The sequence below is a fragment of the Eptesicus fuscus genome, chromosome 11 (assembly GCF_027574615.1).
Source record: "Eptesicus fuscus isolate TK198812 chromosome 11, DD_ASM_mEF_20220401, whole genome shotgun sequence".
Classification (NCBI taxonomy): domain Eukaryota; kingdom Metazoa; phylum Chordata; class Mammalia; order Chiroptera; family Vespertilionidae; genus Eptesicus; species Eptesicus fuscus.
The window spans coordinates 63,671,828-63,694,293 of NC_072483.1; the positions used below are offsets into that span (position 1 = coordinate 63,671,828).

A 22,466-nucleotide genomic window follows, 5' to 3' on the forward strand; every position below is an offset into this window, starting at 1 on the left:
ATCATTCTGGATGCTCCAGGCTTTTGTGAATTTGATTTATCTGAGTCAGTTTCCAAGGAATCTGAAAGCTCAAATTCCCAGGAGGACTGCCTCTGGGTAGAGCTGTTGGGGTGGGGGTGGGGTGTGTGCAGGCCTGTCTCTCCAGGCTCATTTTAGGACACAGATAGTAAGCACCATCTGCCATCGCTAGACAGTGTCACCCAGGATGGCTGTCTGAAGAAAAGGGGATTTGACTTATTCTAAGCGGTCCCCAAAGGCAGAGCAGAGCCAGTAGGCTCCAGAGCCTTCTCTGTCAGGCAGCCTGTCTCACTAGTGGGTGGGGCCACGTGGACTCCCACCAGCACACACTGGAGAGCATTTAAGTGGTGCCCTCATATAGAGCCATCGAGGAACCCGCTTTCCATTTCCATAGCGCCTTCCGTCCTAACTCTTACGACGACTGTGTGGATCCTTCCATTACTATTTTGTTTGACGTGGAAAACAAGCCTGAGACAGTGCCCACTCCATGGTGACAGCCTGGCCCGGGGCTTGGGGCAGCCCCTTTCTGCCCAGATCTTTTTAGCTTGGCTACTTGGGGCCTGCAGAGATGCCTGTTTCCGAGGAGGCCCAAGCAGACTCATCAGGTCATCTGAGGCCCGAGGGTGCCCAGTGCCTGGTTCAGGTTAAGCAGAGAGTGTGAAGAAGAGGGCCGCAGCAGCATTCTGGAGTCCACAGTCTCATCCTGCTCTCTTCCCGTCCCATCTATCACAGAGAATCCACTCCGATCCACCTTGGAACACCAGGTTCAGGGTCGATCTAACCCCTCCCTAGTCCTGACTCATTCGCCACTACCAGGGCAGCGCCTTCTCCTGGTGGGGCTTCACCTGAGTAGGCAGCTCAGCCAAGTGTAGCTACCCACCATCCTGAAATTTCACGCGGGGACCCTCAGAGGTAATGCCATCTGTGAGGCCCTGCCTGGGGTCAGCACTGGGACAGCTAGGGAAGATGTACACCGTGGCCTCGGCTCAGAGTTCAGTTTACTAAAATACCAACACCTCAGTGATCGAATAGTGTGTGCAATACTTGATTATTTCAGGAAAATGACTGCTCCTTGTGAACAAAAGCAGTGGGCGCTGTGGTCAGAGTGAGTGGCAGGGCGCTCTGGGCAGTGGAGTCGTATTTCAGCTCTTTTCCAGGGAACGAAGCCTTGGAGGCACCGGCTGGAAATGGGCATGTGAAGTGCGATTTCACAGAGGTATTGGTGATATGCCACTTCCCTGCCAGGATGGAATCTGAAACGTTAAGAAACAAAGCAAACGTCCACATTCCATTTCAATGGAAAATAAATGGTCAATAGCTAACCTCGGTCAACACTGGCGAAGTATTTCTTTACCCTGGACAACAAGTACATGTGTGAGACATTCACTTGCCGGTCAAACTACACTCATACAAACTAGTGACCGCAATGAAAGCTCGATGTGTTAACTTGCTCAAAAAATGAGTTTGTAAGGGATTTGTCGAAATATTTATTTTTGTTTTTTAGTTAAAACAAGTTGAAGTTTTTTTCATTAAAAGTAGCATATAGTTTTTTGGGTAATTGATAGGCCTTTCCTAACCTCCAGAAACACAGGACAAGGTCTGCACCTGGTCCCTAACATACACAACCCTTCACTAGAAGTTGACTCGAGTTGCAGCTTACTGTGTAAGAGAGGGCGAGAGAAACCAGGCACCACAGCCACTCACTCATCACCGTCTCTCTACTAGCAAAACACAGGCAATACCACTGGTGCTTTCAAGAATATCATGTTAATGTTAAGTGCATAAATGGAAGAAAACGGACATGAAAATCATTTTTCAGTTGGTAGTTCTTGGTTAAGACAGTTTGGTACCGAGCTCTAACTGGGAAGCCATGGCTCTTGTCAGTGCCTAGTTTCCCCATCCATCCATTGAGGTCATCTTGCTGACCCCTTTAAAATCATGACTTAAATTCTCTGGTCTTGAAAAGGCATGTGCTGTATAGATGTAAACAAGTCACTGTCATCATCTTTCTAGGAAACGCTGATATTGGTGAAAAGGAAATGGAGGCATCGCCAGGGCTCCTGAGACTTACAGAGCCACAGTAAACTGAGCTGAGCCAGTGGAGCTGGAGAGTGCAATTGAACAAAGAGACACAAGAGCTGAATTCAATACTATTCAGTCTAATTCCCAGCCCCTCTGGGAAACTATGCAGGAGGGAGGTTGGGGAAGGTGAGGAAACCAGGGGGTGCGGTGGGAAGTGTAAGCAGAGAGCTGACCAAGAGGATTAGAACCACTGAGAATGTATAAGAACTTTCTGCAGTGGGCAAACCTAGGACACATTCAGTGACAATTACTGCTCAAGCATTCCATCCAGGAGAGAGGCAACTACTTCGCGTTCCTTCCCCAGTTCCTTCCCTAGTTTCCTTGGGAAGAATTCTACTCCCCTCACTCAAGTGCAGGCAGCTGAGGGTGGCGATGCCCCAGGGCCAGAGCTCATGTGAAAACAGCACCAGCCACATCGCTAACTTTTCCGAGCTCCTCTCGAAATGCCAAATGAAACATATTTCGCAATCCACTTAGTGAAGGAAGGAGGTGAGGGATAAGAAAATGCTTCAAGAATAAACGCCTCCTTAGGGTGGGGTTTTAAATACCATTGTTGGAAGGAATTTTACTAAAATTACTGGCCTTTATGTGCTCTAGCAGCGTGCATCAGATTACTGAAGGCAGAGCTTAGGGGTAACTGATTACTTCAAGAAATTAAGAGTGCCTCATAAGAAAGGCACTTGAGGTGAGAGGAATTTAGGTGCTCTAATGCGAAGCTTCCCCGTGGCAGCTCGGTGATCTTATGACACAAGATGCTTAACTGGAGCCTTTAGATACATAATACTCCAGACTGACCAGATTCTAAGCAATTGGCCTGGAAATAAAACTAAGGTTAACCACTAAATGCATTTGAAAACTCAGGTTCTTTCAGATATAATGAGGAGAGCAGAATGTATTCAAGTGGTTTTACATATGACAAGTAAAAGTATCCAGTGTGTTTTCCACGTGAAATAATTATAAGACTGCTACCAACAGTTTAAATTTGAGATACCTTAGAACACTGCATTGTAAATCTCACTCTTTGTAAAAATAAGAGAAAAACACTCCGCATGGGAGAGAAAGGGTGGACAAGGTGACTGGGCAGGCAGCGTCGTCAATATGTTTCCCCTAGTGGAATGGACCCTTTCTTTCCCTTTTTGTTTTTTCCTGGGCGGGGGGGGGGGGGGGGGGGGGTGGGGGGTGGGGATGTCCAGGGCTGCGGTGGAGCAGGTCCTGAATCCTCAAGGACACACCATGATGCCTGGAAGTTGTTTGGGACAGCAACTTCCCCATCCACAAAACACGTCCAGGTAATGATGGCTGGTCTAACTACCAGTCCCGTTCAGGAAATAACCACATGATAGAAACCAGAGAAACCCCAAGGTCTTTACTTCTTGGATTCTTCTAACCCATTGCTTTAGCTGCTCAATTTGCTTGCTTAAACGTTTTCTGAAGTCTAAGTGAAACAGCAAGATATATGGTGATAATGGCAAAATGCTCTGTGAAAAGCCACACCGGAAGTGAAAGACAGCAGGAAGCTTTTGTGGGACAGAGAGAGGAAGCAACCATCATCACACCAGCCAGGGGACTTGTGGTTGCTTCTAAACCGGGGTCCTGAGTGTGCTCAGTTGATGGGGGCTGGGGAGGGCTCAGGGGAAGAACAGACTCAGGGACTAAATGTGCGCAGCCCTGAGTGAAGTAGGGGGGTGGGGCTAGACAAGAAACCACCAGCCAGAACTGCACACACACCCCTGACACAATGTCAGCAAGAATGTCATAAGAAAAGACTATTATTCAATAAACCACTATGTTCAAAAATAAGGTTTAGATGAACCTCAACATCTTCATAGAATCTATATGAAGCAGATTTGAAAAGTAAGAATTGGTCAGTATTTCTTAAGTTCCTGGGGCGTAGGGGGAGTGATGGGGAAAAGTAGGAATATGAATTTGGTTTTTCAGGAAAAAAACCTCCCAGGCTAGCTATTACCGAAATCTGCACTGGGAACAGCCTCCTTCCCGCCTTCTTACCCACAGAGGGTGTCCGACCTCTCTTCTCCCTGCTTCCCACCTCCAGCTCCACCCCCACCACCGCCGGCCTCGGCTCCAGCTCCAGCTCCGGCCAGGCAGCACATGTGGGGCCGCGACTCCAGCAGACCTCGGCCTGCATCCGTCTAAACCGCCCCTTGTTGTGATGATGTTAAAACTCAATGCTAACACACACTGAGTCTGTGTCATCACAATCACCCGATGAAGGGGGTACAGAGAGGCTCCTGTGCTGCCTTTTCTCTTCCTTGTCACCTTGGACTTGGAAGGAGGGCACAGCACACATGACCAAATGCACACACGACACGAGACAAGACCCTGTCGGCTTCGATAAGCTGCCCTGCCACGGAGATGTCTCTCACGGATCAAGACAGTGTCCAGCCTCGGCGTTAGCGCCCAGCCCAGGGTCCTGGGTGAGACCTGTCCCGCATGGCTCTGGAGGAAGGAGGGAGAGAGAACCATTACACGGACAGAAGGGAAGGAAAGGAAACTCACTTCTTGGTGTCCATTATTTGCCACAGATTAACTCACTGATTCCACAATTCTGTAATGAGTATTTATTTTTATAGATGAAGGAACAGAGTTAGTAATGTGAAATAAAATACAAAGGTAGCTGGGGTCTCATTGAGTGGGGCTTTGGATGCTGCCTTTAGCAACTTTTTTTTTTTTAATATATTTTATTGATTTTTTACAGAGAGGAAGGGAGAGGGATAGAGAGCTAGAAACATCGATGAGAGAGAATCATCAACCAGCTGCTTCCTGCACACCCCACACTGGGGATGTGCCCGCAACCAAGGTACATGCCCTTGACTGGAATCGAACCTGGGACCTTTCAGTCCGCAGGCCGATGCTCTATTCACTGAGCCAAACCGGTTTCGGCAGCAACTTTTATTTTTAATTTTTAAAAACATTTTTATTTATTTCAGAGAGGAAGTGAGAGGGAAAGAGAGATAGAAACATTAATGATGAGAGAGAATCATTGATCAGCTGCCTCCTGCATGCTCCCAACTGGGAATGGAGCCTGCAGCCCTGGCATGTGCCCTGACTGGGAATCGAACCACGACCTCCTGGTTCATAAGTCAACACTTAACCACTGAGCCACACCAGCCAGGCAGCAACTTAATTTTATTAGGTGATGAGGGGCATAGAAATGTCTTTTAAAAGGATCATGTGAAAGTGTATGCAAATGGGTCAGCCACTATGGGGAGCAATTTGTCAGTATCTAGTAAAGATGAGACCCTTGTGCCCCCTGACCCAGCAATTCAAGGTCTAGCTATGAACCTCAGAGAAGTGCTCACACATGTGTACAAGGAAACAGGGATGGGGAGCCTCTGGCCCTCAGAAAGGAACGGACAAATGCAGTGGTTCTGTCTTACAATGGAACATCACACAGCACTTGATGGATGAACTCGGCAACATGTATTGGTACGAATAAATCTCTAACATGTAATGTTGAATGAAGAAAGCAAGTTGATAAGTGAATGGCACAGTATTGTGCCACCTGTGTAAAATTAAAAACCACAAAACAAAGTGTATATTGTTTATAGAAACAAAGATATTATAAAAGCACAGAATCGTCCGTAGAATTTACACCAACTTCAGGATAGCAGTTAATTCTGGGAAGGGGAGGATGGCAGAAGGATGAAGGAACAGGTCCCCACCTCTTCTATTACTTTCTGGAATGTTGAAATGTTCCTCAATTTAGAAATGAAGTGTTCATGTCCCTGCATGACTTGAGCTTTAGGAAGAGGACCTGGTGGCCACATGCAGGACAAGCTGGGAAGGGAAGAGACTGAGGCTAGGCAATCAGTAGAGGGGAGACGAGGCAGAAGCCAGCAGGTGGAGTAGAAAAGGAAATGAAGAGGAAGAGGAAAGTGACCCTCAGAATGATGAGCCAGAGTCTGGAAGATGACAGTATGAGGGAGAAGGAACAATCACAGATCGCTTAATAGTTTACAGATTCGAGCCTGGGATGATTGGCAGTTGACTAACATCAGTGTTGGTTCACGCCCACATGAGATTTACATCTGTTTGCTGAACATGTATCAGGGGTGTTAGACTGAGCTGAGCGCTGCTCTACTTTATGGTAGTCAGGAATTGGCTCATTTAGAGAAACCCAGGCTTGTATATGGCAGAGTCAGGACCCAACTAGGACCCTGATTCAAACAATTCTGACAGCCTAGAAATCATGAGATCCACAGTCCACCTTTTCCCAGTGCCTCAAAGCTCAGTTCAAGTACAGGAGTGACAAGGGCCGCCCGTGACTTCCTGAATTCACTTGGCAGTTTTATTTTTCATTGTGAAAATCGGCACTCTGAGTGGTCACTTAATGTCACTTTTCAGTTAATACCTTCTAACAGCGTTTCCCCTCTCTCAGAATAAGGCCCTGTCCTTCCCAGGGCTCCAGGTGATCTGACCTTAGTGACCTTCTCTGATTCCATATCCTATTCCCACTTCTTACTGTTCCTAGAATTCCCCAAAAATGCTTCTACCTCATGGCCTTGACCTGTGCTGTTCCCACTGTCCACCATGCAGCCCACTCCCTCACGCCCTCCTCCTTTACTGCTCTTCCGGGCACATGCCACCATTTGACATTATTCCTATTGGCTTATTTGTGTGAGGTCTGCTTTCTCCTGACAGAGTACCTATGTTGCTTATTGCTATATCCCTAGATAGAGTGTCAGGCCTAGAACAGTGCCTGACAGCTTCTGGTAATAGAAACATGGGGAGTCAGTCAATACCCCTCTACAGAAATCAAGTGTGACAGATTCATCAAAAACCATCATTTCAGGGCAATGGAAGATGACCAATGACAGAGAACAGGTTGAGAAGTGTTTGCTCACTGGAGAAGAGCTATTAAAATTAGGCAAGAATGGTGCATTCATGGTCCCTGTGCCTAGGCGAGTTCCCACCGATTTCAGGCAGGAAAACCCATAGCTGTACTGGTTGAAGGTGTGGACTTGGTAGAGGGCAAGCAGCAGAAAAACTAGAAATGGGGGTGGGGGATTGTCTCTGGAAGCAAGAGCCGTGGAAGGACTGAGATGATAAAACACCCTGCATCCCTGACAGGCTGCTAAAGTGCAGAGAACTCCAGGGAGCCCTGAGAAATGAAAAGCTTGGGGAAACTTACAAATTTTCTGTGATTTTCATTGTGTTCCTCAACCTCCACACAGTTCAAGTGGCAGAGGTGGAAACCTTATTGGCTTGAGGTATGTAAATACAATCTCTGCTCAGATCTCTCCACAGTGAAACTATGTGGAGAGACCAGAAGGGCAGGGAGATAATAAGCAGATACCCCAGCTGCATACCACAGTGGAGAGAATTTCACAGAGACCAGGCAAGCTAACTGCATGCTAAACAAAACAGCACCAACTCAGCAGAACAGAACATAACCCAGAATCACCACAACATCAGCTACTATGCCTGCTTTTCAAACGAAGGCATCACTAGACATGGTCAAGAAACAGAAAAGTGTGACCAGTACTCAGAAAAAATAAAGCAGCAAGTAGAACTAGTTTTGAGTGGGCCCAGACAAGCACTTCAAAGCACCTATTATCAAAATATTTAAAGAATTAAAGAGAAATGTGCTCAAGAGTTAACGGAAAATATACTAAAAATGAGTGAAAAACAGGAAATCTCAGTGGGGAAATGGACACTCTAAAAAGAGAACCAAATGGGGATTTTAGAGCTAAGAGTACAATAACGGAAATGAAACTTCAGTGGATTTTGCTCAGTGGTGGATAGGAGGTGCCAGAAGCATCAGTTAATTGGAAGACAGATCAATGGGCTCAAAGAACAGAGAGAAGAAACACTGAAGAAAAATGAAGAAAGCTTCTGAGAGCTGTTAGACAATACTGAGTATTCTAATATGTGTGTAATTGGATTTTAAGGAGAGGAGAGAGAGAAAGGGACAGAAAAAATACTTGAATAAATAATGGTAAACACTTTCAAAATTTGGTGAAAACTAACTTTTAAATATATTTTATTGATTTTTCACAGAGAGAAAGGGAGAGGGATAGAGAGCTAGAAACATCGATGAGAGAGATACATCGACCAGCTGCCTCCTGCACACACCCCACCGGGGATGTGCCCGCAACCAATGTACATGCCCTTGACCGGAATCGAACCTGGGACCCCTCAGTCCGCAGACCGACGCTCTATCCACTGAGCCAAACCGGTTTCGGCGAAAACTAACTTTTAGATCAAAGAAACTAAATGAACCCTGAAAGGATAAAGAAAACCACACCTAGGCACATCAAATTGCTGGGAGCCAAAGCTAAGGAGAAAATCTTAAGTAACAAGAGAAAAACAACTCATCACATACAGAGAAACAATGATAAATGACAAATAATAGCTGGATTCTCCTCAGAAACAATGGGCAGAAGGACATATTCAAAGTGTTAGAGAAAAACCTGCTGACCAAGGGTCTAACTCCAGTGAAAGTATTCTTCAAAAATAAAGGTGAAATAGAGACAGTTTCAGATTTTTTTTTTTTTTGTTTTGTTTTGTTAATCCTCACCCAAGGATATTTTTCCCATTGATATTTCGGTGAGAGGGAGGGAGGGAGGGAGGGAGGGAGGGAGTGAGGGAGGGAGGGAGAGAGAGAGAGAGAGAGAGAGAGAGAGAGAGAGAGAGAGAGAGAGAGAGAGAGAGAGAGAGAGAGAAACATTGTTGTGAGAGAGACAATTGATTGGTTGCTTCCCGCCTGCACCCGACTAGGGCTGGGGATCAAACCTGCAATCCAGGTACATGCTCTTGACCAGAATCAAATGGAAAAATATCTTTGCGGGAGGACTTTTAAAAAATTCAACATAAAAGAAGGCAGGAAGAATAGAGGAACAAACACATGATAAACAAATCAAACGGCAAATAGCAAGATTAAACATTACACTAAACGTTAGATCTTTATCTCACATCATACACAAACATTAACTAAAAATGATCCTAGATCTAAATTAAGAACTCACACTAAAAAACTCTTAGAGAGAAGCATAGAGCAAGTCTCTGCAATGTTGATTTAGGCCAGTGGCCATCAACTGGGTATGCTTTTGCCTCCTAGGGGACATTCAGCAATGTCTGGAAACACTTGGTTATCACAACTTTGGAGAGGGGTGGATAACACAGGCGTCTACTGGGTGGAAGCCAGGGATGCTGTTAAACATCCCACAGTGCACAGGACAGCCCTAGCACCAAGAATTATCTGGCCAAAATGGCAACAGTGCCCAAGTTGATGAACTCTGGGTTGAGCCAAGGTAGAAAGCACATAAGTATAAGGATTTATCAAATAGTTCAAAACTAGAAATCTACATGCCTCACTACAAAAAGGTACTATTATTCCAAAAATCTGTGATAATAGGAAAAAGCCATGAACTGCTTTGGTATTTATAAAAAACTAGTGGCCCGGTGCATGAAATTTGTGCACGGAGGGGGGTTCCCTCAGCCCAGCCTGCACCCTCTCCAATTGGATACCCCTTGGGGAACATCCCTCTCACAATCTGGGACTGCTGGCTCCTAACTGCTCACCTGCCTGCCTGCCTGATTGCTCCTAACCTCTCTGCCTGCCTGCCTGATTGCCCCCAACTGCTCTCCCCTGCTGGTCTGATCTCACATTAGCGTCTCACAGTTCACCCAGATTTGGTTCTGATTGATCAGTTTCTATGCCAGTCAGCATCTCTGGGCCTATCTCCAGGCCTGATCAGAGAGGCGGGGCTGATCAGCAGCCCCCGAAGAGGCCTGGAGAGAAACAGAGGCACGGCTGCTGGCAAAGCCCGGAGAGAAAGAGAGAGGCAACGGCTGATCAACAGCTGCCACGGAGGCTGCAGGTCAGACCCTGACTCTCTCTCTGGGCCTCTCTCTCACCTGATCTGAAGCCCCCTTGGCAGTCAGTGCTGGGTCGCCACGGCAACCCAGCACTGACTGCAGGACTGACTTCCAGTGTTCGGTTGAGCCTTCGGTCATTTTGGACGTTACGGACCCTGGTTTTTTAAAAAATATATTTTTATTGATTTCAGAGAGGAAGAGAGAGATAAAAACATCAATGATGAGAGAGAATCATTGATCGGTTGCCTCCTGCACACCCCCCTCCGCTGGGGATCAAACCCACAACCAGGGCATGTGCCCTTGACCAGGATCGAACCTGGGACCCTTCAGTCCGCAGGCCGACACTCTATCCACTGAGCCAAACCAGCTAGGGCTGGGTTTTTATATATTAGGATTAGATAAGAAAAGTTTTACTGTAGAGCACTGGTCAACCATTTCAGCATCTGTTTCCATGGAAACAGATGTTGGACAAGAAGGTATGTAAATGCCTGAGAATCATCAGGTGTCTCTGAGCCTTACCTTGTTGTGAGCCCTGGGACGTCTATTCCCATAGAAACCAGTGGAAATGAGGGAAGTGGCCATGAGTCAGCCTGTTGGGCAGTTTATTCCAGCCAAGGTCTGACAGCACAGGAGCCGTGTTATGGAAATAAATGAATTTAGAGCGAGGAAAAAGGCAAAAGCTTTAATTGGGAACACTTTTTTTTATGGACTTGGTTAAATAATGGAAAGGCCCCGTAAGTGATGCAGACATAAGACAGACAGTTCTTTGCCAATTAGGTAATGGAATTAAAAGTGTATTTGCACCGTGCCAAGCAAGCTGACCACTGTGGGGCCCAGCAGAGCAGTTCATGGAGAACAGCTTGCCGCTGGCTCTTGAACATGTACCTGAAGCAGCGTCAGGTGGGTCAGCCATCCCACAGGCTATGTAGGAAGGTGGCCGGGAGAAAGGAGGCATGGCCCAAGCACTCCACAATGGCAAGGGCACTTGAGGGAAGCCTGCTCAGGAACCAGCTGGTTCTAGGTCCCACCATCTTCTGTTTTAGCCAGATAACAGTATGTGCCCCTAGTTCATAACATCAAGTTCACCCTACACATGTCATGCACCCCACCCCAAGCCCGTGTTCCCCACTTTTTTAAAGGCATCACCACCATCCCATCTATCTAGGGTCCAAGGTCCCAGCCTTCAGGCCGAATGACATGCCTGTCAGTTACCCATTCCTGCCGGATTTGCCTTCCAGGAGCCCTCGGCCAAGGCTAACCTCACTCCCACTGAGCGTGCAGCGGAAGGGAGGGCAGCACACAGGCTTGCACACCTGCCAGGGTTTGAATCTCAGTTCCAATTACTGCCCCTGTAACAAGTTTCTGAACCTTCCTAAACTTTGGTTTCTTGTCCATAAAATAGGGCCAAAAACAGAACCCACTGGGCAGAGGGGCATGTGGAATAAATGAAAGGAAGCTCGTTAAGCTCCTGGCCCCAGCCTGCACAGAGCAAGCTAAGTATTCCTAAGCTTCCTGGTCTGCAGTTAAGTTGAACACTGACACCAGATGAATCTTCCTAAGGCACAGTTCTGTTTGCGGCCCTCCTGGGCTCACAATTACTCAGTGGTTCTCCATTTTCTGCAGTCTGGCTCCAGATCACCATTCTAGCCTTGTCTGCCACCCTTGTGCCCCAAGCTGAGGCCAAGGTGAACCATCTTTGGTTGGTGTCAGGCAGATACTCCCAGCTCATGGCATTCCTTGGCTGGGATGCCCACCATCTCTTATTTGCTATGTGTGTTTTTGTTTAATTCTCACCCAAGGATATGTTTATTTATTTTAGAGAGAGAGGGAGGGAGAGAGAGAGAGAAGCATCGATGTAGGAGAAAAACACTGATAAGTTGCCTTTCGTATATGCCCCGACCGGGGATGGAACCACAAGCTGGGTATGTGCCCTGACAGGGAATCAAACCCACCATCTTTTGGTGTACAGGATGATACTCCATCCAACTGAGCCACCTGGCCAGGGATGCTATGTTTTGTGGTGTGTTTTTTTTTTTTAATGAAGTGCTCTTATTTATTTTTTAATATATTTTTTATTGATTTCAGAGAGGACAGGAGAGGCAGAGAGAGATAAAACATCAATGATGAGAGAAAATTATTGATTGGCTGACTCCTGCACACCTCCTACTGGGGATTGAACCTGCAACCCGGGCATGTGCCCTGACCAGGAATTGAATCATGACCTCCTAGTTCATAGGTTGACACTCAACCACTGAGCAACACTGGCCAGGCAGGGCTGCTATGTTTTTAAATAAAAGTTCCTTTTGAAAGACTTTGGCCTTTATCAGTTGGGGTGAGTATGAAGGGGATCAATGACCCAGATGACCAGATATGAGTATGGCAGTAATTGTCCCTGCCTAGACCCCAGCAGCGGCAATGGTGGGATGGAGGAAGCAGGAAAATCAAGGGAAGGTCTGAGACCACACAAGGTCCCTGAGCTTCTTCATGCTTGCAGAGTCCACTTCAGGGAGAAAGCGGAGGTGAGGCTGAGAGTTTGGGAGGGCCAGGCTTGTAGCCTCCTGGGCTAACCCTGTCTTTTATTTTCTCTATTCTAATGCTCTGACATCTGGGGCCTTCCTGACCCTGGAAGGACCACCTCTCCCAGAGCTAGCCAATTCCTGAGATAGTAACCCACTCACTTGGGAGCATACCTTCAAATGCAAACCAACCAATCCAGAGCCCACACCCAACCCCAGACTCACACTCTGGGCCATTATCCACCTGCCCTCATCACCCCAGGGCCAGGGACCAGATAACCAGTGTCAGCCTTCTTGCCCAGAGCCCACTGAAACCATTCGAACTAGTCAGTCCTAAACCAGCTCCCCTGTTTTGCCCATTCCTTCCCACAGAAACCACATCAAAGGCCGTTGGCCACATTGTCGGGTGCTCCCCGTGCAGTCCCCAGGACATGGCACACCCCTGCCTCCTGGGACTGTAACAAACTAGCTCTTCAAAGCCGATTGTCTTCTGGCCTGTTAGCCTTACCGAACCTCAGATTTTCTACTAATACACTATGTTTTACAACGCCCAAGGCTACATGCTCATCGAGTGTTTCTCTCTGGCACCCATGCTCCAACCAGAGCCAGAGCATAATGGGATGCCAGGTGCAGGGACACTGGTACTTAGTGTGGTTCTCTGTAGCCAGGCATGGGAACCTAAAGCTGGCGACAGCGCCAATGTATGGACGATGATGATATAATCACCGTGACAGCAATAATGGGAGCTAACATTCACTAAGGGCTTACAATGGCCCAGGAACCATGCCAAGTGCTTTGATGTTAATTATCCTCAGTGAAGCCAGATTCAGTTCTACTGCCCGAGGCTGCCTTTTCTTTGGATACTGAGGGCCTTGTATTGGTAAATGTATCTAAAGAGAGCATCATATTAAGTTTTACCTTGAAAAGTAGTGACATGGAATTTTTTTAAAGGAACAGGACCCAGCCCTGGTCAGGTGGCTCAGCTGGTTGGAGCGTCATCCTTTACACACCCCCGCCCCCCTCCCCCCAAAAAAAGTTGGGGTTCAATTCCCCGTTGGGGTACATAGGCTGTGGGTGTGAACCTTTGGGGAGCATACGGGAGGAAATCAATCGATGTTTCTCTCACACCGATGTTTTTCTCTCTCTCTCAAAAAAAATAATAAAATAAATAAATAAAAACATATCCTTGGTGAGAATTTAAAAAGAAAAAAAAAGGAACAAGACCTAATTTTCTGCTTTCTACACTGATGCTTTAGGAAATACGGTTAAGAGGAAGGCAGGAAAAGGTCTAGCCTTCCTGTGTCACGGTCAACCACACGGGAGGTCACTGGGTCTGAGTTTACCACAGTCACCTGGGGGGTCAGTGGCAGACCCACCCACCAGCATTCTCCTCCTCCTGGCACCTGACCAGCTTCCTCTCCTCAGAGTATGTACACAGGCCACTGGGTGGAAGGGGTGGAGGCAGAAGAACTGATAAGACAAAAAAACTATTCCAGCTCCTAGAATCCTAGGAAAAGATGAAAAACCATATCTATTTTATGAAGAGAAACTTTAAGATATATATATATATATATATTTTATTGATTTCAGAGAGGAAGGGAGAAGTGGAGAGAGAAACATCAATGATGAAAGAGAATCATGGATTGGCTGCCTCTTGCACTGCCTCCCCCCTCCCCGCCCCACTGGGGATGGAGCCCGCAACCCAGGCATGTGCCCTTGACTGGAATCGAACCTGGGACCCTTCAGTCCGCAGGCTGACGGTCTATCCACTGAGCCACACCAGCCAGGACATGAAGAGAAACTTCTAATGCCCAAACTTATAAACACTGTATACAACAAAACTATAAACCAATGGTTCTCTAAGTGTGGTCTGGGGAAACTTTGGAGGTCTCAAGACTTGTTCAGGGGTCTATAAAGTCTAAACCAGTGATGGCAAACCTATGACACGCGTGTCAGCACTGACACGCGTAGCCATTTCTGATGACACGTGGCCGCTGAGGCGGCTGCATGCTGAGGATGAAACATTTGATGCTCCTGAGGATGAAACATTTGCGAAATAATGTTTTTTCCTCAAAGGGACACACTACCCGAGTTATGCTCAGTTTTTTGGTGAAGTTTGACACACCAGGCTCAAAAGGTTGCCCATCACTGGTCCAAACTATGTTCACAATAGTATATTATTATTATACTAGAGGCCTGGTGCACGAATTTGTGCACTGGTGGGGTCCCTCAGCCTGGCCAGCAATCAGGGCCAATTGGGGCCATCTTGCCCAGTCCCCGGGGGGGGGGGGGAGGGAGGGACCGCAGGAGATTGGCAGGCTGCGGGAGGTTGGCTGTGGGAGTGCAATGACCACCAGGAGGCAGCTCCTGCACTGAGCGTCTTCCCCCTGGTGGTCAGTGCACGTCATAGTGACCAGTTGACTGGTCATAATGGTCACTTAGGCTTTTATATATAGAGACTAGAGGCCCGGTGCATGAAATTCATGCACGGGGGCGGGTGTGTGTGTGTGTGTGTGTGTGTGTGTGTGTGTGTGTGTGTTTGTGTCCCTCAGCCCAGCCTGCACCTATCCAATCCAGGACTGCTGGAGCCCAACTGCTCGCCTGCCTGCCTGCCTGCCTGCCTGCCTGATTGCCCCGAGCCGCTTCTGCCTGCCAGACTGATCACCCTGTAACCACTCCCCTGACAGCTTGATTGATGCCTAACTGCTTCCCTGCCGGCCTGATTGCCCCTAACTGTCCTCCCCTGCCAGCCTGGTCACCCCTAACTGCCCTCCCCTGCAGGCCTGGTCGCCCCTAACTGCCCTCCCTTGCCGGCTGGTTGCCCCTAACTGCCCTCCCCTGCAGGCCTGGTCCCCCCAATTGCCCTTCCCTGCAGGCCTGGTCACCCCCAACTGCCCTCCCCTGCTTGCCCAGTCACCCCTAACTGCCCTCCCTTGCTGGCTGGTCACCCCTAACTGCCCACCCCTGCAGGCCTGATCATCTCCAACTGCCCTCCCTTTCAGGCCTGGTCCCTCCCAACTGCCCTCCCCTGCTGGCCTGGTCGCCCACAACTGCCCTCCCCTGCTGGCCATCTTGTGGTGGCCATCTTGTGTCCACATGGAGGTGGCCACCTTGTGTTGGAGTGATGGTCAATTTGCATATTACCTCTTTATTATATAGGATATCATATACAATAGATGTATATATTTATTATAATATATACATAAAATAATATAGTTATTTTAATGTAATAAGATCTGTCTTTTTTATTCTCTTATCTACTGAGGTTTTCTGGAGCCAATGTAATGTATGCTTCAGTATCCCTGTGTTTTCTGATTTTCATAGCTAAGTTTGTTCTCAGTAATTCTACTGTGCTTTTCCTGGCCATCTTTAGTTATATCTACTATAACTGCTATGCTTCATTATCACCCAATAAATCATTATTTTGAAATCTTGAAGTTTTTCTTTTTCCTATGCAGAAATAGGCTAGAAGTACACTTACTGTTTTATTTACAATAGTATTTTTATAATAAAAAAAACTTTTCTGAGTTTTAAAAATATCTCTAAAACTGTTACTCTTTAAAAATTTAAGACTCATGTGGCCCTGGCTGAAGTGGCTCAGTTGGTTGGACCTATGCACTGAAGGAACACAGGTTTGATTCCCAGTCAAGGCACATACCCAGGTTGCAGGTTCGATGCCCTGATTGATGTTTCTCTCTCACATTGATGTTTTCTCTCTCTCTCTCTCTCTCTCCCTCCCACCCTCCCTCCCTCCCTCCCTCTTCTTTCCTTTCTCTCTAGAATCAATGAAAAACATATCCTCAGGTGAGGATTAAAAAAATAATAATAAAGACTCATTCATTCTAAAATAAAAGATAAAAGACAAGAACATTTGTTCATAATACCTTTTTCCTGTGGTTTTAAGGATGGATCACTGGCTTATAAAAGGGAGAGGAGAGGACTTGCTCTCTTAACCTAAAGCTGCACCACTGATGGAAAGATGCTGAGAAAGTGAAACTGACTCATCAGAAAGTTCTGTGACTTATGGAGGGAGGAAGCTATTCCAAGGGCAAAACTGCAGATAAAAAATAGAAATATGATGGACACCATCTTTCCCTGTTTTATAGAGGTCAATAATTTACCTTCTTGTGTCTTATGCAACAGAACACATTAGAATAGTTTTACATGCCAGTGAAGCTGAGGTATGATTTTGAGACCAATTAGTAAGAGTTTAAAGAAAAAGAATTTGGATATTTTAAACATAGATGTATATATTTATCATAATTATACAAATTATAGATGTGTTTTCTTTAAAAGTAAAAACTGAAAATGTCATAACTTTTCAAACTAGATTTAAAAGCCACTGAAGCTGCATGATGGGTACTCTCTCCATTATTATTTTTTTCTACACAACTAAAAGTTTTGTCTTCTCACAAAAAATATGTAAAAAGCAAAGCCACACAGGAGAAACCAAGATGGCGGCAAAGGTAAACAACTAAACTGCCGCCTCGCACAACAATTTCAAAACTACAACTAAAAGACAAAACGTCTACCACCCAGAACCACGGGAAAGCTGGCTGAGCGGAAGATTTACAACTAAGAAGGAAAGAGAAAGGAGCACAAACGCTGAAAAGCTGAGGTACGGAGGCGCGCGAATCGGGCTGGTGGCGGGTGACTGGGTGCGTGGCTTTTTTTCAACCCGAAGGGAGACAAACTCCCGATCACTCTGAACTCCAGTTTCTGGGGACACGAGGGGGACCCAGACGCCTACGGGGAGAAGCTGGACTCTCGGCCATCAGGTCAGAAAGTGAGAGTGACTTTTTTGCAGAGGTGCGCCCAGAAATCATTGTTTATTGCACTGGAGCGCGGGACGCAGGGACTTGGAAACGCGGAAAGGCAGAGACGGCTGACAGCAGCCATCGCCATTTGCCACGCCCTAGCCTAGTGACGCCCTGAGACCCTGCCCTGCCCTGAGACCCCACCCCGCACATTCTACAAATCCTCCCAGGCTCCACACAGCGGCTTTTGCATATAAATGGCCTGTTCTGTGGAAGCTTAACCAAATAAACTGCAACTCCAGTCAGACTGCTCCAAAACCACCAAAGCCCAAGCAAAGAGGAGAAAACTGTATTTCTTGCTGTAGCTCCTGCTGGGTGGCCTCAGACAATAGCTGACTTGCACCCCATTGGAGATCCAGAAACTACTGTATTTTCTGGCATATAAGACGACTGGGCATATAGAAGATTTTCCTGGGTTAAAAAGTAGTCTTATACACCAGAAAATATGGTAGTGTATCTAGTGGTCGGTGTGAGATGACACCAGATTTCAACCACTCTCATAAGGGACACATTCAAAAAGCAGACTCAGTGAGCACCAAAGCCCTACTGGAACAAGTCCTGCCCCATAAACATTTCTCCAGCACAGCAATTCTTCCGTTATAGACACAGCGGGTCCTCACAGCCAACTGGCCTGGAGGTCAATTCCTCCCAGTGACACCAACAACAACCAAGACTTAACTACAACAAGGCTGTACACACAGCCCACAAAGGGGTGCACCAAGAGTGTCCACTTCAGGTAACTGGGAGGCTGACCCATTGAACCAATAGGACACCTAGTACACAAAGCTACCCTACCAACTCAGGGAAGCAGCGAAAATGAGGAGGCAATGAAACAGATCACAAACGAAAGAAATGGAGGAGAACAAACAACTGGACATAGAGTTCAAAACCACGGTTATAAGGTTTTTCAAGAATTTTCTGGAAAAGGCCGATAAATTTAATGAGACCCTTGAGGATATGAAAAAGGACCAACTAGAAATTAAACATGCACTGACTGAAATAAAAAATATTATACAGAGACCCAACAGCAGACTAGAGGAACACAAGAATCAAGTCAAAGATTTGGAATACAAAGAGGCAAAGGACACTCCTCCAGAGAAGCAAGAAGAGAAGAGAATTCAGAAAGTTGAAGATAGTGTAAGAAGCCTCTGGGACAACTTCAAGCGTACCAACATCAGAATTATGGGGGTGCCAGAAGAAGAGAGAGAGCAAGACGCTGAAAACCTATTTGAAGAAATAATGACCGAAAACTTCCCCCACCTGGTGAAAGAAATAGACTTACAAGTCCAGGAAGCGCACAGAACCCCAAACAAAAGGAATCCAAAGAGGACCACACCAAGACACGTCATAATTAAAATGCCAAGGGCAAAAGACAAAGAGAGAATCTTACAAGCATCAAGAGAAAAACAATTAGTTACCTACAAGGGAGCACCCATACGATTATCAGCTGATTTCTCAACAGAAACTATGCAGGCCAGACGGGAGTGGCAAGAAATATTCAAAGTGATGAATAGCAAGAACCTACAACCAAGACTACTCTACCCAGCAAAGTTATCATTCAGAATTGAAGGGCAGATAAAGAGCTTCATAGATAAGAAAAAGCTAAAGGAGTTCATCACCACCAAACCAGTATTATATGAAATGCTGAAAGGTATTCTTTAAAAAGAGGAAAAATAAGAAAAAAAGTAAAGATAAAAATTATGAACAATAAATACATATCTATCAACAAGTGAATCTAAAAGTCAAGTGAATTAAAAATCTGAGGAACAGAATAAACTGGTGAACATAATAGAATCAGGGGCATAGAATCGGAGTGGATTGATAATTCTCAGGGGGAAAGGGGTGTCTGTGTGGGGGGTACGGGAAGAGACTGGACAAAAATCATACACCTATGGATAAGGACAGCGGGGGGGAGGTAAGGGCAGAAGGGGGGGATGGGAACCGGGTGGAGGGGAGATATGGGGGGAAAAAAGGAGAAACAATTGTAATAATCTGAACAATAAATATTTATTAAATTAAAAAAAAAACAATAAAAAATATTAAAAAAAAAAAAAAGAAAAAGAAAAAGCAAAGCCACGGAAGAACCTGAAGGGTAAGTTATTGTACTGCCTTGGTTGGAGAAACATGCACCAGGGCCTTCAGCTGATGTTGCTGATGCCTGCTGGACCAGAAGCTGGAAAAGAATTACAGCATAGTCCTTTCCAATAAAACAGTAGCTTGTTGAATAAAGATTAAGCTGCAAACATAAATGGTGAATTAATATCTCATTTGCAGAATGATGCCTGGACTTGCTATTTGCCTTGCATTCATCCAGTGTCAACAGTAACTCCTCATCAAAGATCTTTTATGGAAATGCTTGGCAACAAAACACAACTGGTGTTGGCTGAAACACTTAACGTATTGAACACTTTTATTGACGTTCCCCATTTATCCTGGAACAGCTGCCCTGACGTCTGCACTGATGGTGCAAAAGCACGGAAGGTAAAACCACTGGTGTGTGAGCATCGGTTAGGCAATGCTACCAAACTCCGTATAGTCACTGTGTTCTCCACTGCCCCCAGGTAGGTAGATAGACAAGTGACAGATACAGATGACAGGTAGATGATAGGAAGATGACAGACAGAGTTTCATTTAGCAATGTCCCTGATGAAACAGCTGGAATTAATGTTAATAAATCCCGCCTCTTGTGGCCCATCTGTGTAGAGTGGGATGCACATGATGGTTTTCCAGAGGAGAAGCATTTGTGGGATTATCCGAGCTGCCAGCTGAATGAGGAACTTTTTTCAAGGAACACCATTTTTGCTTGAAAGAATGACAGACAAACTGATTCTTCAGACTTGGGTATTTGGCAGACATTTCCTCAAAAATTAATGAGGGGAGCCTGCCACTTCAAGGAGAACAACGGATGGTATCTATTATCAATAATAAAATTTGAAATGTCAAGAGAAAATAATAAAAAAAACACACTTGTATCTGCGACTGTGAGCTTGATAGCTTCCCAATACCTAAAGACTAATAAATTGTATTAAATAATACATTTCTTCAAAGCACTAGATGAGATGTGCTTGACCCCTCAAATTGTACTTGTCTTCTGTCCATGATCTTGTGTGTCCTGTCCAAGCTAATCTAATGATGGTTTCATTTCTCTGAAGAATGGGTCTGGAGCTTGTGGGCCAAGAGAGTATAAGAAGCAACTTGGGCCCTGACCGGTGTGGCTCCGTGGATAGAGCATCAGCCTGCAGACTGAAAGGTCCCAGGTTCGATTCCGGTCAAGGGCATGTACCTTGGTTGCGGGCACATCCCCAGTGGGGGGCGTGCAGGAGGCACCTGATGGATGTTTCTCTCTCATCGATGTTTCTAACTTTCTATCCCTCTCCCTTCCCCTCTGTAAAAAATCAATAAAATATATATATTTTTTTTAAAAAGAAGCAACTTGGGAAATAATGGAAACATCTGCCCTGACGCCATGTCTCTCTCCTCCTGCCGTCAATGTTCAGCCTCTCCCTTCCCTCTACTGGATCCTTCCCATCTGCATTGTAACATGCTCAGGGCTCCCGCAAATGAAAACAAACCAAAAATGCCCTGTTTAGCTACCATCCACTCTCCTCTTGCTCACAGCCAGGTCTGTGGAAAGAGCTGTATGTACTTATCGGCTCCATTCTCTCCCTTCCTCGTGCTCCTCAACCATTCAGTTTGGCCTTTGCCCCATCAGTCTGCTCTGCAAATGACCTCTGACCCACTGATCCCTCGAGCCCTTCTCACTTCCCACTTCCACTGATCAGGCCTCTCTTCACCTCTTACCTACACTTCCTCCTCCCTACCGCCCCAGGTAGTGTCCGGGGTCAACAAAGAGGGCGGAACTCCCACAACTTTCCGCTACATGGACATAGAAGCACATATATAATTCAGAAGGATGAGTGTTTTATATGTTTATTTTTTTCTGAAATAGAATCACACTGTGCACATTACTTTGCAATTTCCTTTTTCCATCTGACATTATATCTTGGATAGTCTACAAGGCATAAAAATCATTTCTAGATCCACCTTTAAATTTTTTAAAATTCTGGCACATAATTGTATGTGTAACAGTCATAACTACTAAGTAAGTGTTAACAATCGGAACAAGTTGTTCCATTTTCATAAATTAAACAGAAAACATTAGATTTTGCACCCGGGGGTCCTGCTGAGTGTGTCCAGTGGAGCAGGACGCCTGCCGAAGCTGTAAGTGCAGGGATTTCAGCTCAATGTGAGGGGAAGGCCCCTGCCCGACAGAGCTGCTGTGTCTTCGGAGGCACGAAGCAGCCAACTGAAAACAATGGCGCCACTATCTATCTATCTGTGTTTTGGGTCTAAATGTTACATTAAAGAATATTTTACATTTCTGAGCAAGATGACGTTTGACTCTAAGGCTTGGAAAGTCACTTTGCTGTCTCCTGCAAAGCTGTCACCTTGGGAGTGACAGCCACATTCCAACAACAGTGCCACGTGCTCAAATGATTTTTGGAAAATTTCCTTTAGTCTAAGCATCTCTCACTTTCTAAATTTTAAAGGCAATTTTAAAAGTAACACCTGCCCTCAGTGGAAGCTGAGTAGAGCAGGTCACCCTTGCTAACACTCTGCAGTGAATGGTCAGGATCACGAGGGAGGGAGAGTCCAGGAGGTGCTGACCTGATTCACCACAGAGTTGAGTTGGCCTCAAATGCCAGATCCTTTCCTTATCATCTCCCATCTAAACTTCTTCTAGGGCCCTAGCCGGTTTGGCTAAGTGGATAGAGCATCAGCCTGTGGACTGAAGGGTCCCAGATTCAATTCCAGTCAAGTGCACATGCCCAGGTTTCGGGCTTGATCCCTAGTAGGGAGCATGCAGGAGGCAGCCAATCAATGATTCTCCCTCATCATTGATATTTTTATATCTCTCTCCCTCTCCCTTTCTCTCTGATATCAATAAAAATATATATTTTTAAAAAACAACAAAACAAATTCCTTCTAGGAACCTTCTCAAAACTCTAGTTATCACAAGTATTTTCAAACACTATCCTCTTTCAATAAAAATCTGCAATGTTGCAAAAAGCCCAGAAAATTAAAAGATCTCTATATTCCTTCATTTATAGTAGACTATAATTGCTTTCACAGGGAAATTTCCATAAGTTGAATTTCCGTCATCCATTAGAACAGCTGAACCAAATGAATT

General features: G+C 45.9%; 1 protein-coding gene across 1 annotated transcript in view; it reads right to left on the reverse strand.

Annotated features, from left to right (window-relative positions):
- The window catches only part of ARMC9 (armadillo repeat containing 9), a 111,760-nt gene that overhangs the window by 26,771 nt on the left and 62,523 nt on the right, over positions 1 to 22,466 (reverse strand). The gene's annotated exons all lie outside the window — the stretch shown is intronic.